The sequence below is a fragment of the Ranitomeya imitator genome, chromosome 8 (genome assembly GCF_032444005.1).
Source record: "Ranitomeya imitator isolate aRanImi1 chromosome 8, aRanImi1.pri, whole genome shotgun sequence".
In the NCBI taxonomy this organism is placed as follows: Eukaryota; Metazoa; Chordata; class Amphibia; order Anura; family Dendrobatidae; genus Ranitomeya; species Ranitomeya imitator.
Genome location: NC_091289.1, coordinates 53,326,044 through 53,346,001, shown reverse-complemented (window position 1 = coordinate 53,346,001; position 19,958 = coordinate 53,326,044). Strand labels below are relative to the sequence as shown.

The 19,958-nt window shown below is 43.0% G+C and overlaps 1 protein-coding gene across 2 annotated transcripts in view; it reads left to right on the top strand.

Moving 5' to 3' along the window:
- IPPK (inositol-pentakisphosphate 2-kinase) overlaps window positions 1-19,958 on the top strand; it is a 126,867-nt gene that overhangs the window by 25,062 nt on the left and 81,847 nt on the right. The gene's annotated exons all lie outside the window — the stretch shown is intronic.

Below are 19,958 nucleotides of genomic sequence, written 5' to 3'. Positions count from 1 at the left end.
TCTTTGCACGCAGTTAAATTTTATACTATAGTTAATTTTAGTTATAGTTATAGATGGTTATAGTTGGTATAGTAGCAGTAGTAGTTGTTTTAGTTAGTTAAGCTCAAATTTGTAATTTCTGTGCAGAATTCACTAAGCCCTTGTAACCTTTTATAAACACAAAATAAATAAAATTGAGTTTTTTTACATATTTTTTTTTTTTTATATAATGACCAACCATGTTCACATACAGTATAATGCAACAGGTATTCAAATTTTTTTTTTTTTAAGTAGCTAAAACAGCATTTTAATAGGTCCGGTCAAAAATGACCGGAGTAGTACAAGTGTATAGTGGAAACGAACAGACGAGCAGGGTTAAAGGGTAACTTCAAAACTCAGAGAGACAGAAAAGTCTGGGAATATAAACTGATGACCTTTGAGACTCTCAGTGCAGGAATGAATGTGTCTCATGGATTTGTCTTTTTACATTAACTAAGGAATTTGCTCCTCAGACCATGTGGGGTCATCATAACATAGAACCAGACCCCAATCAAAGGACAATAAAACATTCACATTCCTTATCTATGAACTGTTCCAATATTTATGGACATAACTGTTTATCACTGACATAACGGTAGTTCTGCTTCACGTCACCTGTCTTGTCTATGGCATTTTTCTGTGCTGTTGTGCATAAATATGTGATTTTCTTTTAGTCTATGCCTGATGAAGAGACCTGAGTAGTCTCGGAACCTTGCAATTTGTTACCATCTTTTCAGTTAGCCATTAAAAGGTATCAACTACTGAGGACTCTCAATTCTAAATATTTATTTTTTTCATGTTCACATGCAAATTAAAAAAATATAAAAAATAAGTGGCATTACAACAACGCGTTTCAACTACCAACTCCTTCATCAGGAGAACCTGATATCTGATACACTGATAGCTGTCCTTAATGATTAGACCAGGGTGTTCTCTCTCTCATGGAGTGTTACAGCTAGAATTCATGCAGAGCCCTGTGTACATATTGTATAGAGACTCTGTCATTTAGTCTCTGAGCTGTAGACCTACAGGTACTGCGTATAGTCTTACATTTGGTGATTATTCTGTGTGAATTTGACTCTTATAGGTGTGAATACCGCCCTAATATAATGTTAGTTTACTACTATTTGCAACAGATAACGTTGCAAAATCATTGCACCGAAACCTACTCTAAAAGGGTTGTCCACTACTTGGATCTCAATCTGAAAGCTTGCCCTTGTTTAAAATACAACCTATGATCCTTTTCCATGCTGGAAGAATTCCAGCAGTGTCGGCACCTACGTTCCCAGGGCTCACCGTCATTGTCCCCGCCTTCGGACATAAAAGTAATTAAGAGGAAGTTAGTGACTGGCGCAGCTCTGACTTCCTCTTGATTACTTCTTCATCTGAAGGCGGGGACAGTGGAGATTGGGCGGAGGGCTTGTGTGATGTAACAACCTCACGTCAGCCCCGGGAATGCAAGTGCCGACACTGCTGGAACAGCGCCAGTACAGAAGGTGGGTATAGGGGTTATTTTAATGGGCAGATATTTAGATTGAGAAGTGGTTGTCCTGGTAGTGGACAACCCCTTAAAGCCCCTGATGCGCTTTAGTTCAACATCAGCTCCTGTGACTGAGCAGAACCATGGAATTGAATTAGATGTGAACAGAGCCTTACATTTTGTTTTCTGTCTTCTAGAAATGTTGCAAAAAAATAAATTCTCACCACAGTTTGTTTGCACTAGCTCTTCATATGGCGGGAGCACCACAAGGCGTGAAATGGTTACAGGACAAAAATAGGTGTTCTTGTTGGATGTATCTGAGCGTCTGTCTGTGTCTTGCACTGGGCTCCGTCATGGATACACAAGGTGCTCAGTGCTTCTATTGTATGGGGTTTATATTCAGTGCTGTATCTGTGTACAGAAATCCGCAGAGAGGGAACTCCTCTTCATGCACATCACTGTATTCCGGCTCCATGTGGCTGCTGTAAAGCAAATCTGTCCAGTTAGGAAGTATAAGCCATTGTGAATCAGGTTCACCTAATTTTGGTGCAAATGACGGTGACAACAGGAGTACTGGAGGGAACAGTGAGACAACCCCATGAAAAGGAACGGGTTTGCTTGTGGTGGCCACAGATCGCTCTCTGCTTTGACTTGCTGACTTATTCTCTAGATTTGCTAGTGTCCTTGCTGGTAGTATTTGACGTCAGCTGCAACCCAGTCCAGCACCTCTAGGTTTGTGGTGTGCCCAGCACAGTCTCAAGAGTAGACCTGGGGAAAGTGTGGCCCAAGGGCCACATCCAGCCATTTGGCTTTCTCTGTCCGTCCTGCCTGTTATTAGGTTATGTTCCCACGATGACAATTGATTTGGTGAGTTTTGGTGTTGCAGACTTTTTGCAGTGTCACTACCAGGGCGGTCGAGTCGGTAAGCCAAACCTCTGAATCCTCAATTTCCCTGACTCCCGACCCCACAGCACTGGTCACTACTGATCATGTGCATAAAGTGCAGCACAGATTCATCTCCACTATGACCCCACAGCACTGGTCACTACTGAGCATGTACATAAAGTGCAGCACAGATTCATCTCCACTACGACCCCACAGCACTGGTCACTACTGAGTATGTACATAAAGTGCAGCACAGATTCATCTCCACCCCAACCCCACAACACTGGTCACTACTGAGCATGTACATAAAGTGCAGCACAGATTCATCTCCACTACGACCCCACAGCACTGGTCACTACTGATCATGTACATAAAGTGCAGCACAGATTCATCTCCACTACGACCCCACAACACTGGTCACTACTGAGCATGTACATAAAGTGCAGCACAGATTCATCTCCACTGTGACCCCACAGCACTGGTCACTGCTGAGCATGTACATAAAGTGCAGCACAGATTCATCTCCACTACGACTCCACAGCACTGGTCACTACTGATCATGTACATAAAGGGCAGCACAGATTCATCTTCACTAAAAGCCCAGATCCTTAGATCTGGGACAGAACAGACATTTATAGGACATTTCAGAACTTTCCCAAATTCTTATGAAACCATTTACAGCACATCTGGCACTGACCTGCTGAACCCAATTTATTATATATTTTAGGAGTTTGAGTACGGTGGGTCCATTTTATACTGGTTACTACATTTATTTCATTACTTGCATTTTTTTGTTCTTTGAGATTTTGAGTGCATTTTTTACTTGTGTTTTTATTGTTGTTTTTTGATCATGCGGTTTTTGTCTGTTTTTGATATGTCATGCTCTAAATAAATCTGCTTTGTTTTCCATACTTCCGGGCATATGACTTTGATAGTCATGTGCTGATTCCATGCGTTTTTGATGCGTTTCCATGAATGATTAGGTATTTCTCGTGTATCCAATAGAGTCCAGTTGGGCCCGGGCGCTGCAGAGGATCGGAGAAGGTGCGGTCGGATTTTATTTACTTCAAACTACTAGTCTGAGCCCATTGAAAAATGATTTTTATTCTCTAGAGAATGCCTTTATAAAGCCATAATTTTTTTTACTCTTAGCTTGGAAAACATTGTTTATTTTTTTCATTTTGCTATTGAGATGAGAAAAATTTGATATACATTTTACAAAATGTGTGGTCTGTTAATGGTAATCCCATAATTTAAAAAAAAGCTATCTGACAGAATTAGTGTTTTGGTCACCAGATTTCTATTAGAAAAAAAAATTAAGTTAAAAAACGAATTTAATTCAGAATAATAATAATAATAAAAACTTCACAAAAAAAATCAAGACCCAACCCCACACAGCTTCATCAATAGAAAACGGAACTCGTGAAATGGTGGAACAATGTTGTTTTGTCTTCACATGGCAAAATGACCCCCCCCATCAAGCCTTCATACTTCATATGGCTATAGTAGAAGAAAAAAAAAAATGTTATGGCTCTTAAAAGTAGAGGATAAAAAAGAAGCGTAGAAACAAATATTGGCCAGAGTGATAAAGGGTTAATGCGGTTTGGCTTTTTCTTTGTCATTGCCAAAGGGATGTACTGTGCCGTAAACCCCCCAAACTCCGGGTGTAGTCCTGTAAGCTCTTTAATAATACATGTGAAACTCTGCAGGAAAGCATATGTGGCCGCGCTCTTCTACGCAGCAATGTTCCTCCGATAACTTCAAGAGGTCTCGGTGTGCCCGGGCTGGGTCATGCCACTGCTTTATCTGTGGGACCCTTAAGTGTTTTATTGATGGTTTGTATCAGCCGTGAGGCAGCGTTATATTAGGAAGGAATTTGCATGATGAGTGAACTCATTTTTTTTTACAGGTCACATGCTGGGTTATATTTACCCGACAGCTATTTTAGACGTGAATATAAAAAAAATAACATATTTTGAGCTTAGATATTTGATAAAAACTGGTAGATCCTGCTAATCTTGAGTTTTGTGGGGGCTCCTTTTGGGAGTGTTGGATTATTTATAAGTGGTTTTAGACTCTCTCCCACATAGACAAATGATCCCAATGTACCTGCCCCCCCTACCTTATTTACCCCCTCCCTTGACCTTATTTACCCCCTCCCTTGACCGTATTTACACCCTCCCTTGACCTTATTTTCCCCGCCAACCTTAGTTGTCTCCCCCCGACCTTAGTTGTCCCCTCACACCTTGGCTGTCTCCTCCCCCGACCTTGGCTGTCTCCTCCCCCGACCTTGGCTGTCTCCTCCCCCGACCTTGGCTGTCTCCTCCCCCGACCTTGGCTGTCTCCTCCCCTGACTTTATTTTCCCCTCCCAACCATTTTTTCCAACCGCCCCTTCCTGATGACCCTTTATTTCTTTTTTTTTTTTTCTCCCCCTGACCCTGTGGATGGCAAACGAGAAGAAATTCCAGCTCTATATTATGCAGAAATATTTTTTTCATAAAAGCCCATGTGTGAAATTCAGACATCGAATGTCATGTACAAATTCCTTAAAAACAATGTAGATCTACATGTTTCAGATGAGATCCGTCCTTAATCATAACATTGCAACTGTTATCAACATATAAACACTAGAGTGCAACTTTTTTTTGTTTATTGTATACTAGATGGTGGCCCGATTCTAACGCATCGGGTATTCTAGAATATGCATGTCCACGTAGTATATTGCCCAGCCACGTAGTATATTGCCCAGCCACGTAGTATATTGCCCAGCCACGTAGTATATTGCCCAGCCACGTAGTATATTGCCCAGCCACGTAGTATATTGCCAAGCCACGTAGTATATTGCCAAGCCACGTAGTATATTGCCAAGCCACGTAGTATATTGCCAAGCCACGTAGTATATTGCCCAGCCACGTAGTATATTGCCCAGCCACGTAGTATATTGTCCAGCCACGTAGTATATTGCCCAGAGCAACGTAGTATATTGCCCAGAGCAACGTAGTATATTGCCCAGAGCAACGTAGTATATTGCCCAGAGCAACGTAGTATATTGCCCAGAGCAACGTAGTATATTGCTGAGCCAAGTATGTCACAGGTTAAAAAAAATAAAAAATAAACATACTCCCCTAACGATCCGAGGGCCCCTTGTAGTTGAACATACTCACCATTCTGGTCGCTGCTCCTCAGCGTCCCGTCTCTCTGCTTCCTGGGATCCAACGGCGCTGTGCAGATGGGCGCGCGGCTGCCGCCATCTTGCGTTCCCCGGATGCTTTGCGAAATTACCCATATGACTTGGCGGTCTCGCGAGACCGCTAGGTCTTCTGGGTAATTTCGCAAAGCATCGCTGGGAAAGGAAGATGGCGTCAGGCGCGAGCGGCTCAGCGGACAACGGAGGGTGAGTTTAGCAGTTTTTTTACTATTTTTAACATTACTTTCTTTTACTATTGATGCCGCATAGGCAGCATCAATAGTAAAAGGTTGGGGACACACAGGGTTAAAAGTGGCGGTAATGGAGTGCGTTACCGCCGGCATTAACCCTGTGTTAGCGCTGACCGGAGGGGAGTATGGAACGGAGCGCCGGGGACACTGACTGCGGGGAGCGGAGCGCCGGGGACACTGACTGCGGGGAGCGGAGCGCCGGGGACACTGACTGCGGGGAGCGGAGCGGCCATTTTCTTCTGGACTGTGCCCGTCGCTGATTGGTCGTGGCTGTTTTGCGGTGACCAATCAGCGACTTGGATTTCCATGATAGACAGAGGCCACGAGCAATGAATATATGACAGAAGGACAGACAGACAGACGAAAGTACCCCTTAGACAATTATGTATATAGATGGAGGTAGCTGCTCCTACTTGGCACCTGTTCACATTAGCTTGGAGCTGCCAGTCAGACTTTTGTCATTTGTTTATTAGCTCTGACTGAGCACTCTGCTCTTCAGCATGTGGTGGATTTTAATTGGAACAGGGTCCTAGCTACCCATAAAATCAAACTTGGAAGAGAGGTATTCACATCTACCCAGGAATTCAGGCTTCAGTCTTAGAGAAGTATTCTCATTAGACACATTAGGACCCAGCAGTTTTGAGACCACCTTGACGTTGGTTACTGTGCAGGCATGTATTGGCCAAATTATGTGCTAAGTGTCTAATTTTTTTTCCTAGTATACAGAACCTGTACAGCTATTCACATTTCATATATTTCACATTAACATGCTTTAGCATGATATGATAGAGTGCAACTGTTTTTGTTTATTTTATCAACATATAAATAGACTTCGAATCCATTAACACTTGTGGCTTAATTGATTCCAACATGTGATTTCATTATTTATCAATGTGTGAAGGGAAAATGAGTGAAAGGGAGTGGTTGTTCCTTTAAATCTTATCATTGCATGAAAAGATTTACAAATACACAGGTGTATCTGAGTAGGAGGTAACGCATGGTTAAAAACCCGAATGTATGGGACACTATGTGAATTCCATTGTCTACACTGTAGACTGTGAGCCCTCGTGGGCAGGGCCCTCTCTCCTCGTGTACTTGTGTGTGCCTTGTTTTACGCATGTTTATTGTACTTGTCTATATTTGCCCCGTTCACATGCAAAGCGCCATGGAATAAATGGCGCTATAAAAATGTATAATAATAATAATACATATATCCTGCAGCGATAGAATATTGCTACAGATTATTACAGAATACACAGTAATATTTTTAATAACAAGTCACAAGGGACTTTATCTATAAACCACTTTTTTTTCCCCTGACCATTTTTTCCCCTACTCTTTTTTTCTTTTTTTTTCCTCCCCCCCCCCGCCACCCTCCCCATGTTTAATCCTCCCCATGTTTAATTATTCCAACAAACGCGAGGTCAGATCCAATAAAAAATAAAAATAAAAAATATTACATGGGAAAACCAGGGATTCAAGCTTCAGGAGGCTAATTTGCATATTCCAGGTGCCTTCTGGGAGAAGCGAAGTCTCCCTAAGCTAGAAGATCGTTGGGTACAGCCGGGACCAGCTGCTTCGAAAGCATCACCAAACCGCGCGCCGTAAGGCCTGTAGGACATTATTGCAAGAGAGCTTGGCTGAGTAGATTACACAAGAAGGAAAACACACAGCAAGTCAGCAGGATCTAGGAGCAACATGGCAGATGTGACAACCTACATGGTGAGCTGCAGCATGTGCTACATGTTCACAGATCGACCAGAAGAAGAATCCAATTTCACCTGTCAGAAGTGTAGACTAGTGGCCCTTTTAGAAGAAAAGGTGCGGGGTCTGGAAGAAAGAATAGCAACTTTGAAACTCATCAAAGAGAATGAAGACTTTCTAGACAGAACAGAAGCATCTCTACTGGTCACAGAAGGTGCAAAAAGTGTCAGAGAACCTCCAAAAGCAGATGAGTGGAAGCATGTGACCAAAAGAAGCAAGAAGACCATGGAGAAATCACCAACCACACAACTGAAGAACCGATATCAAATCTTTGTAGAGGATGAAGATGGCACACCTAAGAATGAAGCAATACCAGCAAGCAAAAAAGAAAAGGGCACACAGCAACAAGTGACAGCAAAAAGTACAGCCAAGAAGCAACGAAGAGTGGTGGTGGTGGGAGACTCACTACTGAGAGGCACCGAAGCAGCCATCTGCAGACCGGACATAACTGCAAGAGAAGTATGCTGCCTTCCAGGTGCGATGATCAAGGATGTGACCGATAGGATACCAAAGCTCTTCAGCTCCAAGGACGTCCACCCATTTCTTCTGATACATGTTGGCACCAATGACACGGCAAGGAAGGACCTACTGACAATCTGCAAGGACTTTGAAGAGTTGGGGAAGAAAGTAAAGGAACTGGATGCACAGGTAGTTTTTTCTTCTATCCTTCCAGTAGACGGGCATGGCACCAGGAGATGGAACAGGATCCTTGATGCAAACAACTGGCTAAGACGATGGTGCAGACAACAAGGATTTGGATTCCTGGACCACGGTGTGAATTACTGGTATGATGGACTCCTCGCCAGAGACGGACTACACCTCAACAAACCTGGGAAACACACATTCGCCAGAAGACTCGCTACACTCATCAGGAGGGCGTTAAACTAGAAGAAGAGGGGACGGGAAGAAAAACATTAGACTCGAACAAAGACGACCCAGGAAAACATACTCAGAAGGGAGGTAAGAACATTTCTAAAACAATCCACAGTGAGGAGATTGGAACAAAACAAAATCCTCTAAACTGCATGCTCGCAAACGCCAGAAGCCTGACAAACAAGATGGAAGAACTAGAAGCAGAAATATCTACAGGTAACTTTGACATAGTGGGAATAACCGAGACATGGTTAGATGAAAGCTATGACTGGGCAGTTAACTTACAGGGTTACAGTCTGTTTAGAAAGGATCGTAAAAATCGGAGAGGAGGAGGGGTTTGTCTCTATGTAAAGTCTTGTCTAAAGTCCACTTTAAGGGAAGATATTAGCGAAGGGAATGAGGATGTCGAGTCCATATGGGTTGAAATTCATGGAGGGAAAAATGGTAACAAAATTCTCATTGGGGTCTGTTACAAACCCCCAAATATAACAGAAAGCATGGAAAGTCTACTTCTAAAGCAGATAGATGAAGCTGCAACCCATAATGAGGTCCTGGTTATGGGGGACTTTAACTACCCGGATATTAACTGGGAAACAGAAACCTGTGAAACCCATAAAGGCAACAGGTTTCTGCTAATAACCAAGAAAAATTATCTTTCACAATTGGTGCAGAATCCAACCAGAGGAGCAGCACTTTTAGACCTAATACTATCTAATAGACCTGACAGAATAACAAATCTGCAGGTGGTTGGGCATTTAGGAAATAGCGACCACAATATTGTGCAGTTTCACCTGTCTTTCACTAGGGGGACTTGTCAGGGAGTCACAAAAACATTGAACTTTAGGAAGGCAAAGTTTGAACAGCTTAGAGATGCCCTTAATCTGGTAGACTGGGACAATATCCTCAGAAATGAGAATACAGATAATAAATGGGAAATGTTTAAGAACATCCTAAATAGGCAGTGTAAGCGGTTTATACCTTGTGGGAATAAAAGGACTAGAAATAGGAAAAACCCAATGTGGCTAAACAAAGAAGTAAGACAGGCAATTAACAGTAAAAAGAAAGCATTTGCACTACTAAAGCAGGATGGCACCATTGAAGCTCTAAAAAACTATAGGGAGAAAAATACTTTATCTAAAAAACTAATTAAAGCTGCCAAAAAGGAAACAGAGAAGCACATTGCTAAGGAGAGTAAAACTAATCCCAAACTGTTCTTCAACTATATCAATAGTAAAAGAATAAAAACTGAAAATGTAGGCCCCTTAAAAAATAGTGAGGAAAGAATGGTCGTAGATGACGAGGAAAAAGCTAACATATTAAACACCTTCTTCTCCACGGTATTCACGGTGGAAAATGAAATGCTAGGTGAAATCCCAAGAAACAATGAAAACCCTATATTAAGGGTCACCAATCTAACCCAAGAAGAGGTGCGAAACCGGCTAAATAAGATTAAAATAGATAAATCTCCGGGTCCGGATGGCATACACCCACGAGTACTAAGAGAACTAAGTAATGTAATAGATAAACCATTATTTCTTATTTTTAGTGACTCTATAGCGACAGGGTCTGTTCCGCAGGACTGGCGCATAGCAAATGTGGTGCCAATATTCAAAAAGGGCTCTAAAAGTGAACCTGGAAATTATAGGCCAGTAAGTCTAACCTCTATTGTTGGTAAAATATTTGAAGGGTTTCTGAGGGATGTTATTCTGGATTATCTCAATGAGAATAACTGTTTAACTCCATATCAGCATGGGTTTATGAGAAATCGCTCCTGTCAAACCAATCTAATCAGTTTTTATGAAGAGGTAAGCTATAGACTGGACCACGGTGAGTCATTGGACGTGGTATATCTCGATTTTTCCAAAGCGTTTGATACCGTGCCGCACAAGAGGTTGGTACACAAAATGAGAATGCTTGGTCTGGGGGAAAATGTGTGTAAATGGGTTAGTAACTGGCTTAGTGATAGAAAGCAGAGGGTGGTTATAAATGGTATAGTCTCTAACTGGGTCGCTGTGACCAGTGGGGTACCGCAGGGGTCAGTATTGGGACCTGTTCTCTTCAACATATTCATTAATGATCTGGTAGAAGGTTTACACAGTAAAATATCGATATTTGCAGATGATACAAAACTATGTAAAGCAGTTAATACAAGAGAAGATAGTATTCTGCTACAGATGGATCTGGATAAGTTGGAAACTTGGGCTGAAAGGTGGCAGATGAGGTTTAACAATGATAAATGTAAGGTTATACACATGGGAAGAGGGAATCAATATCACCATTACACACTGAACGGGAAACCACTGGGTAAATCTGACAGGGAGAAGGACTTGGGGATCCTAGTTAATGATAAACTTACCTGGAGCAGCCAGTGCCAGGCAGCAGCTGCCAAGGCAAACAGGATCATGGGGTGCATTAAAAGAGGTCTGGATACACATGATGAGAGCATTATACTGCCTCTGTACAAATCCCTAGTTAGACCGCACATGGAGTACTGTGTCCAGTTTTGGGCACCGGTGCTCAGGAAGGATATAATGGAACTAGAGAGAGTACAAAGGAGGGCAACAAAATTAATAAAGGGGATGGGAGAACTACAATACCCAGATAGATTAGCGAAATTAGGATTATTTAGTCTAGAAAAAAGACGACTGAGGGGCGATCTAATAACCATGTATAAGTATATAAGGGGACAATACATATATCTTGCTGAGGATCTGTTTATACCAAGGAAGGTGACGGGCACAAGGGGGCATTCTTTGCGTCTGGAGGAGAGAAGGTTTTTCCACCAACATAGAAGAGGATTCTTTACTGTTAGGGCAGTGAGAATCTGGAATTGCTTGCCTGAGGAGGTGGTGATGGCGAACTCAGTCGAGGGGTTCAAGAGAGGCCTGGATGTCTTCCTGGAGCAGAACAATATTGTATCATACAATTATTAGGTTCTGTAGAAGGACGTAGATCTGGGTATTTATTATGATGGAATATAGGCTGAACTGGATGGACAAATGTCTTTTTTCGGCCTTACTAACTATGTTACTATGTTACTATGTAAAAGGTTAAAAGACTTATAGATTCTTACCACATCAGAAATTACCAAACTATTAAATTATCACCTGGTCAACACTATAAAAAAAACAAAAAAAAACAAAGTTATTCGAAACATGTTTTTTCCCCAATTTTTCAAATTTATTTATTATTATTAGTCCTTCCAAAAACAAGAATTAAAAGGAGTCAAAAAGTCCAATGTACCCTAAAATTTGATCATATGTAAACTACAAGTCACACTAAAAGGCAAGCCCTAAGCTGCAGTAAAAAAAAAAAGAAAAATAAAAAAAAATACCCTTTTGGGACGGGAACCGCCCTAATGGGACTACATGTCAAAGTATTATGCAGTTTGATAGTTAATCCACTTATGATTAGTGCCCGGGGATTTTACTGAAGGGCTTATATTTAATCTGATTACTTAATATTGGTTCTCAGGAAGCCTTCTAATCGAGGTATGCATATATTAATGAGCGTCGCCTAATGCGCCTCATGGAGGGGGCGAGTTAGGAATGATATTGTGTACATAAAGCAAACATGTTCCCTAATGTTATTATTGGAAATAATCCCTTTATCTCGTGACTTTACAGAGCTCAGGCGCTAGGTAGTCTGGAAATTCCCGAGTAGCACCCAACGTCTTCTTTATAGTTTATCTAATTCTTGGGTCACTTATAAAATCAGATTGGATCCTGAATGCGTCTACAGCTGTTGTAAGACCTTTCCCTGGACATAATGAGAGTGTCTTTAGGGGCCCGGACTGAAAAGGGGGCTTCTGCAATGTGTCAGCTCTCGGGTGATCAGTGGAGATGCAGGGTATCTGATTGATATCAGTGGATGATCCTAAAAACACATTTAAGGTACTGTCACACTAGACGATATCGCTAGCGATCCGTGACGTTGCAGCGTCCTCTCTAGCGATATCGTTCAGTGTGACAGGCAGCAGCGATCAGGCCCCTGCTGTGCTGTCGCTGGTCGGGGAAGAAAGTCCAGAACTTTATTTCGTCGCTGGACTCCCCGCAGACATCGCTGAATCGGCGTGTGTGACACCGATTCAGCGATGTCTTTGCTGGTAACCAGGGTAAACATCGGGTAACTAAGCGCAGGGCCGCGCTTAGTAACCCGATGTTTACCCTGGTTACCATCCTAAAAGTAAAAAAACAAACACTACATACTTACCTACAGCCGTCTGTCCTCCAGCGCTGTGCTCTGCTCTCCTCCTGCTCTGGCTGTGAGCGTCGGTCAGCCGGAAAGCAGAGCGGTGACGTCACCGCTCTGTTTTCTGGCTGCCCGGCGCTCACAGCCAGACCAGAGAAGCAGAGCGCCGAGGACAGACAGCAGAAGGTAAGTATGTAGCGTTTGTTTTTTTACTTTTTACTTTACAGTGGCGGATAATCCTGCAGATTCTAACGGTAACAACCCATCGTTCCGGATAATTGGGTAATGTGAATGGATTGAGCGACTGTCGAAAAAAAATATTCGTTCATCGTACGAGTCGTTTATGCGAGCAAAAAAATTCTTGTTCATCTTTAAGATAAAAATTACTTTATAGAAATGGAGATTGTTCGCTCATTCAATGATTAGACCAGCAAAGAGGAGAGGAAATTCAGCTTCTAAATAAGCAGGGCTGACCTTGGCTTGGCTGACTTTGGCCTGGCTGACTTTGGCCTGGCTGACTTTGGCTTGGCTGACTTTGGCTTGGCTGACTTTGGCTTGGCTGACTTTGGCTTGGCTGACTTTGGCTTGGCTGACTTTGGCTTGGCTGACCTTGGCTTGGCTGACCTTGGCTTGGCTGACCTTGGCTTGGCTGACTTTGGCTTGGCTGACCTTGGCTTGGCTGACCTTGGCTTGGCTGACCTTGGCTTGGCTGACCTTGGCTTGGCTGACTTTGGCTTGGCTGACTTTGGCTTGGCTGACTCTGGCTTGGCTGACTCTGGCTTGCCTGACTCTGGCATGGCTGACTCTGGCTTGGCTGACCTTGGCTTGGCTGACCTTGGCTTGGCTGACTTTGGCTTGGCTGACTTTGGCTTGGCTGACTTTGGCTTGGCTGACTTTGGCTTGGCTGACTCTGGCTTGGCTGACTCTGGCTTGGCTGACTTTGGCTTGGCTGACTTTGGCTTGGCTGACCTTGGCTTGGCTGACTCTGGCTTGGCTGACTCTGGCTTGGCTGACTCTGGCTTGGCTGACTCTGGCTTGGCTGACTCTGGCTTGGCTGACTTTGGCTTGGCTGACTTTGGCTTGGCTGACTTTGGCTTGGCTGACTTTGGCTTGGCTGACTTTGGCTTGGCTGACTTTGGCTTGGCTGACTCTGGCTTGGCTGACTCTGGCTTGGCTGACTTTGGCTTGGCTGACTTTGGCTTGGCTGACTTTGGCTTGGCTGACTTTGGCTTGGCTGACTCTGGCTTGGCTGACTTTGGCTTGGCTGACCTTGGCTTGGCTGACCTTGGCTTGGCTGACTCTGGCTTGGCTGACTCTGGCTTGGCTGACTCTGGCTTGGCTGACTTTGGCTTGGCTAATCGTGTAGTGAAATGATTGTTCAGTAATGGATGGAGAATTAGAAAGAAATGTCTTGTCTTTATTATTGATAGATATTACCAATGAAAACCATGAAATTGATGATCGTGCATTGTATTGATAATTCCATAATTTTTTTTCTGTACAATATCAGCGGAAATGTTTATACAATTGTTTGATTTCATCTACCACTTTTAGGATGAAAGCTCTTATACACCTATAGCTTAGGGAAACTGTCCGTGTGAGCATTGCTCGATGTTTGAGTTGACGATCACTATTCAACATTTCATTCATGATTCCTATATAAACATTTGTCTGACTTTGGTTGTTGGCTGTGACTTAAGTTACCGTCACACTCAGCGACGCTGCAGCGATATAGACAACGAGCCGAACGCTGCAGCGTCGCTGTTTCGGTCGCTGTAGAGACGTCAAACATGGCAACAACAGTAAGATGCAGGAGCGATCCAGTGACGTAACGGCGACTCACTTATCGTTCTCGCTGGTTGTTCGCTCCATGTAAAACATTGCTGGCATCGTTGCTTTTGCTGTTAAACATGACGATACACGCCGACCTGAGGACGAAATAAAGTTCTGGACTTCTAGCTCCGACCAGCGATGTCACAGCGGGATCCAGATCGCTGCTGCGTGTCAAACACAACGAGATCGCTATCCAGGACGCTGCAACGTCACGGATCGTTGTTGTTCTCGTTGTAAAGTTGCTCAGTGTGAAGGTACCTTTATGGTCGCATCATTCAAGCAATTCTAGGTGAATCCTAATGATGGGACTTAAGCCTGTCACTGAACTATCTATGGTATTCTATAATGGGGTGTGTATTTCTGGGGCTAATATTTTCCTTGCCTGATGTATCCTGCTTGATAACTTGGATAAAGACCTGAAATATGTCAGTGCTGTTCACATGTAAACCTGTTAAACAAGAATGAAAAGGACTAAACAAATGTTTGTCCTGTAGAAATATTAGTGTACATATTATTAAAGGGACTCTGTCACCTGAATTTGGAGGGAACAATCTTCAGCCATAGGGGCGGGGTTTTCGGGTGTTTGATTCACCCTTTCCTTACCCGCTCGCTGCATGCTGGCTGCAATATTGGATTGAAGTTCATTCTCTGTCATCCATAGTACACGCCTGCACAAGGCAATCTTGCACAGCGCAGGCATGTACTATGGAGGACAGAGCATGAACTTCAATCCAATATTTCGGCCAGCATGCAGCCAGCGGGTAAGGAAAGAGTGAATCAAACACCCAAAAACCCCGCCCCTATGCATGAAGATTGTTTCCTCCAAATTCAGGTGACCGAGTCCCTTTAACCCCTTTCTGACATCAGACGTACTATCCCGTCGAGGTGGGGTGGGCCCCTATGACCACCGACGGGATAGTACGTCATACGCGATCGGCCGCACTCACGGGGGGATCGCGGCCGGGTGTCAGCTGCCTATCGCAGCTGACATCCGGCACTGTGCCAGGAGCGGTCATGGACCGCTCCCAGCACGTTAAACCCTGGCACACCGCGATCAAACATGATCGCGAGGTGCCGGCGGTACAGGGAAGCATCGCGCAGGGAGGGGGCTCCCTGCGGGCTTCCCTGAGCTCCCCGCAGCAATGCGATGTGATCGCGTTGCTGCGAGGGTCTCCGTACCTCCCTCCCTGCTTGTTCCAGGCCCGGATCCAAGATGGCTGCGGCATCCGGGTCCTGCAGGGAGGGAGGTGGCTTCACAGAGCCTGCTCAGAGCAGGCACTGTGAAGCCTGCAGTGCTGTAAGTCAGATCGGTGATCTGACAGAGTGCTGTGCAAACTGTCAGATCACCGATCTGTGATGTCCCCACCTGGGACAAAGTAAAGTTAAAATTTTTTTCTACAAATGTGTAAAAAAGAAAAAAAAAAATTCCTAAATGAAAAAAAAAAATATATTATTCCCATAAATACATTTCTTTATCTAAATAAAAAAAACAAAACAATAATAGTACACATATTTAGTATCGCCACGTCCGTAACGGCCTGACCTATAAAACTGGCCCACTAGTTAACCCCTTCAGTAAACACCATAAGAAAAAAAAAAAGAGGCAAAAAACAACACTTTATTATCATACCGCCAAACAAAAAGTGGAATAACACGCGATCAAAAAGATGGATATAAATAACCATGGAACCGCTGAAAACGTCATCTTGTCCTGCAAAAAACGAGCCGCCATACAGCATCATCAGCAAAAAAATAAAAAAGTTATAGTCCTGAGAATAAAGCGATGCAAAAATAATAATTTTTTCTATAAAATAGTTTTTATCGTATATAAGCGCCAAAACATGAAAAAATGATATAAATGAGGTGTCGCTGTAATCATACTGACCGGAAGAATAAAACGGCTTTATCAATATTACCAAACGCGGAACGGTATAAACGCCTCCCCCAAAAGAAATTCATGAATAGCTGGTTTTTGGTCATTCTGCCTCACAAAAATCGGAATAAAAAGCGATCAAAAAATGTCACGTGCCCAAAAATGTTACCAATAAAAACGTCAACTCGTCCCACAAAAAACAAGACCTCACATGAGTCTGTGGACCAAAATGTGGAAAAATTATAGCTCTCAAAATGTGGTAACGCAAAAAATATTTTTTGCAATAAAAAGCGTCTTTCAGTGTGTGACGGCTGCCAATAATAAAAATCCGCTATAAAAGTAAATCAAACCCCCCTTCATCACCCCCTTAGTTAGGGAAAAATTAAAAAATTAAAAAAATGTATTTATTTCCATTCTCCCATTAGGGCTAGGGTTAGGGCTACAGTTTGGGTTGGGGCTAAAGTTACGGTTAGGGTTTGGATTACATTTATGGTTGGGATTAGGGTTAGGGGTGTGTCTGGGTTAGGGGTGTGGTTAGGGTTACTGTTGGGATTAGGGTTAGGGGTGTGTTTGGATTAGGGTTTTAGTTATAATTGGGGGGTTTCCACTGTTTAGGCACATCAGGGGCTCTCCAAACGCGACATGGCGTCCGATCTCAATTCCAGCCAATTCTGCGTTGAAAAAGTAAAACAGTGCTTCTTCCCTTCCGAGCTCTCCCGTGCGCCCAAACAGGGGTTTACGCCAACATATGCAGTATCGGCGTACTCAGGACAAATAGTACAACAACTTTTGGGGTCGAATTTCTCCTCTTACCCCCGGGAAAATACAAAACTGGGGGCTAAAAAATAATTTTTGGGGGAAAGTTTTTTTTATTTTTTATTTTCACGGCTCTGCGTTACAAACTGTAGTGAAACACTTGAGGGTTCAAAGCTCTCACAACACATCTAGATAAGCTCCTTAGGGGGTCTAGTTTCCAAAATGGTGTCACTTGTGGGGGTTTCTACTGTTTAGGTACATTAGGGGCTCTGCAAACGCAATGTGACACCTGCAGACCATTCCATCTAAGTCTGCATTCCAAATGGAGCTCCTTCCCTTCCAAGCCCTCCCATGCGCCCAAACGGTGGTTCCCCCCCACATATGGGGTATCAGCGCACTCAGGACAAATTGGACCCCAAAATTTGTTGTCCAATTTCTCCTGTTACCCTCGGGAAAATACAAAACTGGGGGCTAAAAAATAATTTTTGTGGGAAAAAATTTTTGTTTTATGTTTACGGCTCTGCATTATAAACTTCTGTGAAGCCCTTGGTGGGTCAAAGCGCCCACCACACATCTGGATAAGTTCCTTAGGGGGTCTACTTTCCAAAATGGTGTCACTTGTGGGGGGTTTCAATGTTTAGGCACATCAGTGGCTCTCCAAACGCAACATGGCGTCCCATCTCAATTCCTGTCAATTTTGCATTGAAAAGTCAAATGGTGCTCCTTCCCTTCCGAGCTCTCCCATGCGCCCAAACAGTGGTTTACCCCCACATATGGGGCATCGGTGTACTCAGGACAAATTGTACAACAACTTTTCGGGTCCATTTTCTCCTGTTACCCATGGTAAAATAAAACAAATTGGAGCTGAAGTAAATTTTTTGTGAAAAAAAGTTAAATGTTCATTTTTATTTAACCCTGCTGTTCTGTTGGTCAAAAATGACCGACTTTGAACTTCAATATTCTTTAAAATATTCAAGATGCGGCTCTGAAACCCGTGGCCGACCGACCCATCCTCATTTAAGTCAATCAACCACAAGTTTCAGAACCGCATCTTGAACACCCCAAAAAATACCAAAGTTCAAAATAGGTCTCCCCAGACCGAACAGAACAGCAGGGTTAAACATTCCAAAAAATCCTGTGAAGCACCAGAAGGGTTAATAAACTTCTTGAATGTGGTTTTGAGCACCTTGAGGGGTGCAGTTTTTAGAATGGTGTCACACTTGGGTATTTTCTATCATATAGACCCTTCAAAATGACTTCAAATGAGATGTGGTCCCTAAAAAAAAAAAGGTGTTTGTAAAAATGAGAAATTGCTGGTCAACTTTTAACCCTTATAACTCCCTAACAAAAAAAAATTTTGGTTCCAAAATTGTGCTGATGTAAAGTAGACATGTGGGAAATGTTACTTATTAAGTATTTTGTGTGACATCTCTGTGATTTAATTGCATAAAAATTCAAAGTTGGAAAATTGTGAAATTTTCATAATTTTCGCCAAATTTCCGTTTTTTTTCACAAATAAACGCAGGTACTATCAAAGAATTTTTACCACTATCATGAAGTACAATATGTCACGAGAAAACAATGTCAGAATCACCGGGATCCGTTGAAGCGTTCCAGAGTTATAACCTCATAAAGAGACAGTGGTCAGAATTGTAAAAATTGGCCCGGTCATTAACGTGCAAACCACCCTTGGGGGTAAAGGGGTTAAAGACATCGGTCACCAGAATTTTGCCACCTAATGTAATAGCCGCATAATGTAGGGCCAGAGACTCTGATTCCGGTGATGTCACTTACTGAGCTGCTTGCTGTAGTGTTTATAAAATGTCTGTTTCTTTAGCAGGAGATTATCACTAGAGAACTGGTAAATCTGGTGCTAGTTAGTACCACCACTGACAGCTTTCTGTGTACACTGTGCATAGGCAGAAAGCTGCCAATCAGTGGTGTGGACGGGGTTATCCAGAGCTCAGCATTAGAGAACTGTTAGATCTGCAGAAGATAATTCAGGGATTATATCAATACTACAGCAAGTAGCTCCGTAAGTGACACATTTCTGGAATCAGGGTCTCTGTCTCTGCATTATGCTGCTCTCAGATCGGATAACAAAAACCTGGGGACCAATTCCTTTTATGAATGGTAGGAAATTCCAGTGCAACGCAGGGGAATGGGACCTTTTATAATACATGCCTTGGAGATTAATCTGCTCTGAATTGAGGACATGCTATGAAAATTACAAGAAATGCACAACCTACCGTATTTGGTCCTTTGCAATGTAACGGTTAAATCTCCATGTTTGTAGACAGCGATGGAAAATTCCATTTAGGCTGAGATCACACAACTGTTTTCCTCTCATCCAAGAAAATCATTTCGATTACGCTGATCAACTCTGATTTGATTATCTCAGATGAGGCGACAAAAAAATTTGCTCCATCTTCTTCTCCATTCAGTCTGTCCGTGAAAATTAGACCGCAACCAGATGCCATCCGAGTGCAGCTGGATATTTTTTTTCCACTGTTCCATAGACTTGAATGGCTGAGTGCAATCTGAACGGATGCAACGGAGGCATGCGAGAAAAAAATCGGACATGTGCACAACCCCATAGGATAACATGTGGACATAAGCTGTCCGTCAAAGCGGCTGACCGCACTCGTCCGATTTTTACGCTCATGTGCACGAGCCCTTATGGTGATTGTTTAGGTTCTCTTTCTATATGATTTACATCAACGCTGAAACCTTTGCCTTTCTTACCCATGTATAACAATAATAATTTTATTTCTATAGCACCAACTTATTCCACAGCACTTTACCACTGAGTCGGTATCTTTTTTGCATCTTTTATCATGCATCTT